Source organism: Mesocricetus auratus, unplaced genomic scaffold (genome assembly GCF_017639785.1).
Source record: "Mesocricetus auratus isolate SY011 unplaced genomic scaffold, BCM_Maur_2.0 Super-Scaffold_100006, whole genome shotgun sequence".
NCBI lineage: Eukaryota > Metazoa > Chordata > Mammalia > Rodentia > Cricetidae > Mesocricetus > Mesocricetus auratus.
Genome location: NW_024429190.1, coordinates 11,696,092 through 11,702,875, shown reverse-complemented (window position 1 = coordinate 11,702,875; position 6,784 = coordinate 11,696,092). Strand labels below are relative to the sequence as shown.

At 38.5% G+C, this 6,784-nt stretch overlaps 1 protein-coding gene across 4 annotated transcripts in view; it reads right to left on the bottom strand.

Annotated features, from left to right (window-relative positions):
* Positions 1–6,784, bottom strand: part of Hormad2 (HORMA domain containing 2) — a 119,705-nt gene that overhangs the window by 68,258 nt on the left and 44,663 nt on the right. The window lies entirely within an intron of this gene.

Sequence of the window (6,784 nt, the reverse complement as noted above, 5' to 3'; positions counted from 1 at the left end):
AGTGTTGTAGCCCTGTAACCCAACAGCTCCCTACAGGTGTGAGAAGCAAGGAGAAAATGGAGGTTGAACATATTCTTGGGCAGGTTGTTTGAAAGAGTGATAGTGCCACAGATAAGGAGCATGAGACAAAAGTGATGTTTGGTCAGAAGCTGAAACTCTATTTGAGGAGGAATATGAGGGACCTGCAAGGAACACAAGTCTGTACATTGATGGTACTATAAGGTATCTGTAAGTATTGTGGTGGCTTAAATAAGAATGTCTCCATAGGTGCTGTGGAATAATCCTGTACACTGTGAAAATGTGTTGTTCTCATTGTTAATAAAAATCTGATTAGCTGGTAGCCAGACAGGAAGTATAGGTGGGACAACCAAACTAAGGAAAGGGAAAGAGGGTGGAGTCAAGGCAATGGAGAGGAGATAGAGAGAAGCAAGGTGGGCATGGCATACTGAGAAAAGGTACCAAGCTACATGGCAAAGATAAGAAATATGGGCTAATCTGAATGTCAGAGTTAGCTAGTAGCAAGCCTGAGTTATCGAGCAAGTATTTATAATTAATAATAAGACTCGCTTGTGGTTATTTGGGAAGCAGGTGCTGGGACAGGAAAACTGTCTATGAATGATACCCAACATGCAGGGCCACATATACCCATAAAACCTGAGAAAGCTTTAAAAAGGTTCTAAACACACAAAAATGGAGCCAGATGCAACTTCCTAGTCTCATGTCTCTCATGGCAGCTGCAGTACAGAGATGTATCTCCTGGCAGGTGGCAGCACACTATGAGCCAAGCCACATGGCTGGTTCCTGCAGTCCTCTCACACAGACGTTTCCCAGCAGCAAGCTGTGTGGCGGGTTTAGGATTTTGTTCATGCAGACAAAAAAGGTTACACAGCAAAGACAAACTCAGATGGAAAAAAAAAAACTCTAAACAGGTTATAGTGTGTTTAAAAATATACATAGGCTTGAGAGAGAAAAGAGAAAGGATAGAGACAGTCATAGATTAAAAATAGTTTAAAAGATAATAAAGTCCTCCAGGTATTGGTGGCACATGCCTTTAATCCCAGCACTTGGGAGGCAGGCGGATCTCTGAGTTCGAGGCCAGCCTGGTCTACAGAGCGAGTTCCAGGACAGTCTCCAAACTACAGAGAAACCCTGTCTCAAAAAAACCAAATAAACAAATAAATAAATAAAGTCCTTAAAAAGTAATAGAGAAATATATATATAATAATCCATGTAAAGATGGGAAATACAAAGAGAGTCTGGGTTCTGTATGTTATTGTGTTGTCTTTAGTTTTTCTGATTGCTAATAAAGAAATGACAGTAGCTAAGACACAATGAGTTATAAAAATTGTTGGATTAAACTAACTATATATTTTTTAAAATGCCTTGACTTCAAGCCGGGCGGTGGTGGCGCACACCTTTAATCCCAGCACTCGGGAGGCAGAGGTAGGCGGATCTCTATGAGTTTGAGGCCGGGCTGGACTGATAGCCTCCGAAACAATACAGAGAAACCCTGTCTCGTAAAAACCAAAAAAAAAAAAAAAAAAATGCCTTGACTTCAAAATGGAAGTCAAAAGCTTTGTTACTTTGGGGAGGAGATTATGCTTTTATTTCCACAGGAGACAAGAGGCTGTGGATTCATTCCACGTTGATATGTATCAGGTTTAACTAGGGAAGATACCCTGAAAATTCTTGCTACAGACAAAGAAATAAACCTAAAAAAACTACAAAACATGCAACATATACTTTACCTGCTCAAATGTAAAAGAAAAAAAAACAATCATCTTTAACTGGGTTGTTCATACCACATATTCCCTACTTATTAAAAAAAAAAAGTATGTTACCTTTAAAAGTTAATACCTGAAAAGTGTGTTTTCAGAACAAGGGGATCAGATGATCCAACATCTCCAAATGCCTGTTATAGTTTGTGAGTGCTGCATCTAAAACAGCTTCAAGGATAATCCAGCCTCACAGAAAACTCCAGTCAAGACTTAACAATTATCCTGATTTTTCTCAAGGTTCCCCCAAAGTTTACCAATGCCCACAAACAACAGGAAGTAGTCTAGAGAATGGCTCCCACATACCCAAAAGATAGATTATGGATATTTATTATCATCTTAGGGGGGTTGGTTACAAGTTGTTATTGGTCATAGTAAAAAAAAGCTAAACAATAGACTTAAATTCAAAGATCTCTTTCTAAAAGAAAAAGGGGGGTATGATATGGGAATAATAGGGAAGAAGAATAGATTATTTAATCTACTTTAATTCAAAATATTTTACATTGGCATGTCAGGCCCATAAGATGGCTCCACTTCATCTTGGCTCAAGGTTAGAGTTCAACACTGTCCTTAGTAAGTCATAAGACCTAAAGGCCAAAGGTGTGGCTGCAGTAGGATGTTTGATCTTGGTCTTGGGTGTCTTATCTAAATAACAACAGCTCTGGTCTGAGGTGTGGTTACTCTTGACCCTCAAGGCCAAATAAGGAGGAACTGAGTCTAAGGAAGTCTGTTTGTTCTATATACATGATACCATGTGTTCCCTTTTTTGGTTGGGAATGCTGAAAAATAAACTTGGGGCATTCAGTATTCACTGGATTGCCCTCCTAACTGTATCCTGTATCTCTGTCTTCTTAGAATCTTTACCAACCCTTTCTCAATCCACACGCCCCATCTCAGGTATGAACTGGGCAAGTCAGCAGGATCTGACCATAGCCCCACAAAGATGGCTTACCCCATTGGTATGGATTTTAGCTTACTGATACAAATTTAAGTTATTTCTATTAATATTGTATGTATGTTTCTACTCTTGTTTGGGTATTGTGCTTATGAAGTTCGTTTAAAAATGTAAAGTATAATTAAAAATACAGATTAATAATTAGTCATATGTAGGGACACCAGACCTTGGGCAGAGACCCACTTCCCCATCAGTCTGGGAGTTGGCAACTGTAAGACAATGTTTACTAAAAACAATACAATGCCTGGGACAATAAGTTCCTGAAAAGGGCTGGCCCACCGGAACCGCCCTGACCTCGACCTTTTCCAAAGACTAACCTCCTCTTCTGACACACCCAAGTCAGCCTCTGGTGTCAGGGTATATAATAACCAGCCAGAATAGGAATAAAAGAGAGCCTTCTTGAGGAGCCTTCGGGTCTCTGTATTGTCAATCCCCGACACCCTCGCACATTCTTGGATATAGGCTGCGCAGCAGGCGCGGCAGTCATATATAATAGTCAAACTTATATTCATGTTGGATATGTTTTTAAGGTCATACACAGATATATTTAAGTAGATAGATGGTCTTCAAACACTTCAAAACCTACAGATTATGGCATTTAATATGTTTAGTAACCTAAGGCTTTTCATGATAGTGAGATACATTTGCTCCTGGCAGCACCAACCTACTTCAACAAGGATGATGGGCATTGAAAAACCCTGTATGCAGTTGTTTTCTTTATGGCAAAAGCTAGCTATTTGAGAAAAAAAGTCCCTGCTTCAATTGCTGGCAGTTACTATCCAAACTAGACCAGCATGATGCAAAAAAAAAAAAAAAAAGTGATGTTAAACTTTGCCAAGAGAGGGTAGGACAGTTCTTCAAAATTCCTGCTTCTTAAAAAGTCTGTCAGAGCCGGGCATTGGTGGCACACACCTTTAATCTCAGCACTCAGGAGGCAGACGCAGGTGGATCTCTACCAGTTCGAGGCCAGCCTGGTCTACAGAGCGAGTTCCAAGACAGCCTCCAAAACAATACAGAGAAACCCTGTCTCGAAAAACCAAAAAAAAAAAAAAAAGTCTGTCAGATATTCTAGGCCTGTAGACCAGGGATGGATGCCCCAACACTGCAGAGGAAATCTGGGTGACTGTATACACAGCCAGCTGTTTCTTTTATTTCTCTCAATGTTTGGAAGTAGCTTGCTATATACTTCCTATTTACATAGGTAATATTATAACCTTATATCCTTTGATGGAGTTGAAGACTAGTTTCAATTAGTTATGATAAAAGATGTAAATTAGATGTAAAACTTTAGACTCACCAAGACAGATAATAGAGTATTTCCTCTAATTTTGCTAAATATAAATAAACTAGATACTGTAACTGTAATTCTCACTCAATAAGTGTTTTTGTATATATAGTTTTAGTATGTTAAGGTTAAAAGATTTTTTTTAAAAAGGGAGAAATAGTGTAGAATATCCTGTACACTATGAAAATGTGTTTCTCTCATTGTTAATAAAAAGCTGATTGGCAGCCGGACGGTGGTGGTGCACACCTTTAGTCCCAGTACTTGGGAGGCAGAGACAGGCAGATCTCTGTGAGCTTGAAGCCAACCTGGTCTACAGAATAAGTTCCAGGATAGACAGGACTGTCACATAGAGAAACCCAGTCTTGAAAAAACAAAAGCAGATAAATAAAAAAAACTAAAAGGTGACTTTTTGAAGACTAATAAAAAATACTGATTTGGGGGCATATATAAAAAAATGGTACTCAAATAAGTAGCACTAGATAGAAAAAGAAGGAAACAATTACAAAAACATAATAAGATTTCTAAATTGTGAAAACACCATAAATAATTCCACATCAAAGTGACTGAGAAAATGGTATCTGTATGTTCATATGTGTGTATATACATGTGTGTATATGTATTTATATATAAATATTTATTGTGATTTTTATTTCTGTTTCCCTCCACCCCTATCCTGGTGCTGGGACAAACTGAAGCTAGTTCCCTACATGTGCTTAGCACACATTCTACTATGGAACAACACTACACCTCATCCCCATAATTAAGAAAAACAAACAACTTCTTTCCTTAGAGAAAGACATAAAGGGTATATCTCTGCAAACTCTGAAGTAAACAAGCATTTATTTTCTTTAAGTATTTAATTTTTTTCCTGTGTATGTATGTGTGGGTGTTACCCAGAGCCCAAACAAGGGCACTGGATCCCTGCCTAAGTCTCCTGAACAAACATTTCTTAAGCAGCATTCTACACTCAGATGAAAAGACTAACAAATTGGATTCTTCTAAAATTAAGAACTTCTGTTCAAAATTTTAGTAATACAAATTATTGACCTGCACATTTTTCTTTACCCTTATTCTCTCCTTTTCAGTACTTGGATTACTGGTTCAACAGAAGCCAAGAAAATAATTTTATATTACCAAATGTCATTCAATTGTATATTGTGCATTTTATTGTAAATAATGGTGAACAGTGGTCAAGAAATAGTTTTATGTTCCTTAAAAAAACTTCATAAAACATTTTTACAAAACAGTGAAAAAGAAATTCATAAAGTTAAATAAAATACTTATTACACATGTTTAGCAAATTTCTTCCAGGTAGAATGTATCTGTAAAATTCCTACATATCGGTAAGTCAGACAACTGTGCTGATTTTCACTATTTAGCAGGAAATTGAACATTAAACACAACATCATACCACTGCACATTCACCATACCACTGAACACTCATCATACCATTGCACACACACCAGAATCCTTATTACTAGCAAGATGAAACATACTCAACATACACAATATACCTGAAAAAAAAAAAAGATGAAAATCGCCACAGTGAATGAAGCTGTGAAGCCGGTTCAACTGTAGGAAGGAATGCAACTCGTGGTAAAAGCTCTCTGGAGACAGTTTTTCAGTACCCATCAAAGCTAACTGCACACACACCCTTTGACCCAGCAGTTCCAATCCTATCAACCTGACTCCCACTAGTAATGTGTGTGTATTTGACTGAGAAACATGCTCCATAGATCTTAGAAGTACTAGTCACAGTGACCCCAAGTTGGAGCATATGCAAATGTATACCAGCAGTGGAATTAACAAATACTTGCTAATAGAAGGAAGGATGACAATGTTCTTATTAATTAGAGTAGGAACTGTGAGGTTAAAACTGTTTCTAAGCAGGTAGTAGTACCCTATTTCTTGATCTGACTGATGTTATTATTAGATTATTCAGTAGGGACAACACATGGTGAAACTAGCAAGAATCCAGAAGCACAATTTAAGGAGGCTCTCACTCATGGCACTCCAGGGTATCCATCCTCCCTGGACACTTTGTTTATGTTGGTGATATAGTGGTGAGTATAGCTCACCTTCCTAGGCATCCTGCTTGCCTCACCTATGTCCCAACCCAACTGTTCAGTTTGTGAGTAGTTACTGAGACATTTTTCTGCATGTATATAATACTTAGATTAAAAAGTATTAAGGAGTCTGATCTACCTCATATCATAAATGAAATAAACTTTTTAAAACTAGATATATGAGGTTATTATTAATCACCTTAGAGAAAGGTTTCTTAAGGCTATCAGCCGGGCGTTGGTGGCGCAAGCCGGGCGTTGGTGGCGCAGCCGGGCGTTGGTGGCGCACGCCTTTAATCCCAGCACTCGGGAGGCAGAGGCAGGCGGATCTCTGTGAGTTCGAGGCCAGCCTGGTCTACAAGAGCTAGTTCCAGGACAGCCTCCAAAGCCACAGAGAAACCCTGTCTCGAAAAACCAAAAAAAAAAAAAAAAAAAAAAAAAGCTATCAGAACAAAAGATTAGACTATATTAAATGAACAGCTTTTCCCTCCCAAAAGACCACAATGACAAATTATTACAACATAAATAAGTAAAAAAGGATGATTATCAGATTTTTTAATTATGTACATATGTGTATCTGTGTGTGTGTGTGAACACACATGAATACAGGTGCCCCAAAAGCTACACAATGGCGGAGCGGTGGTGGTGCACGCCTTTAATCCCAGCACTCGGGAGGCAGAGGCAGGTGGATCTCTGTGAGTTCGAG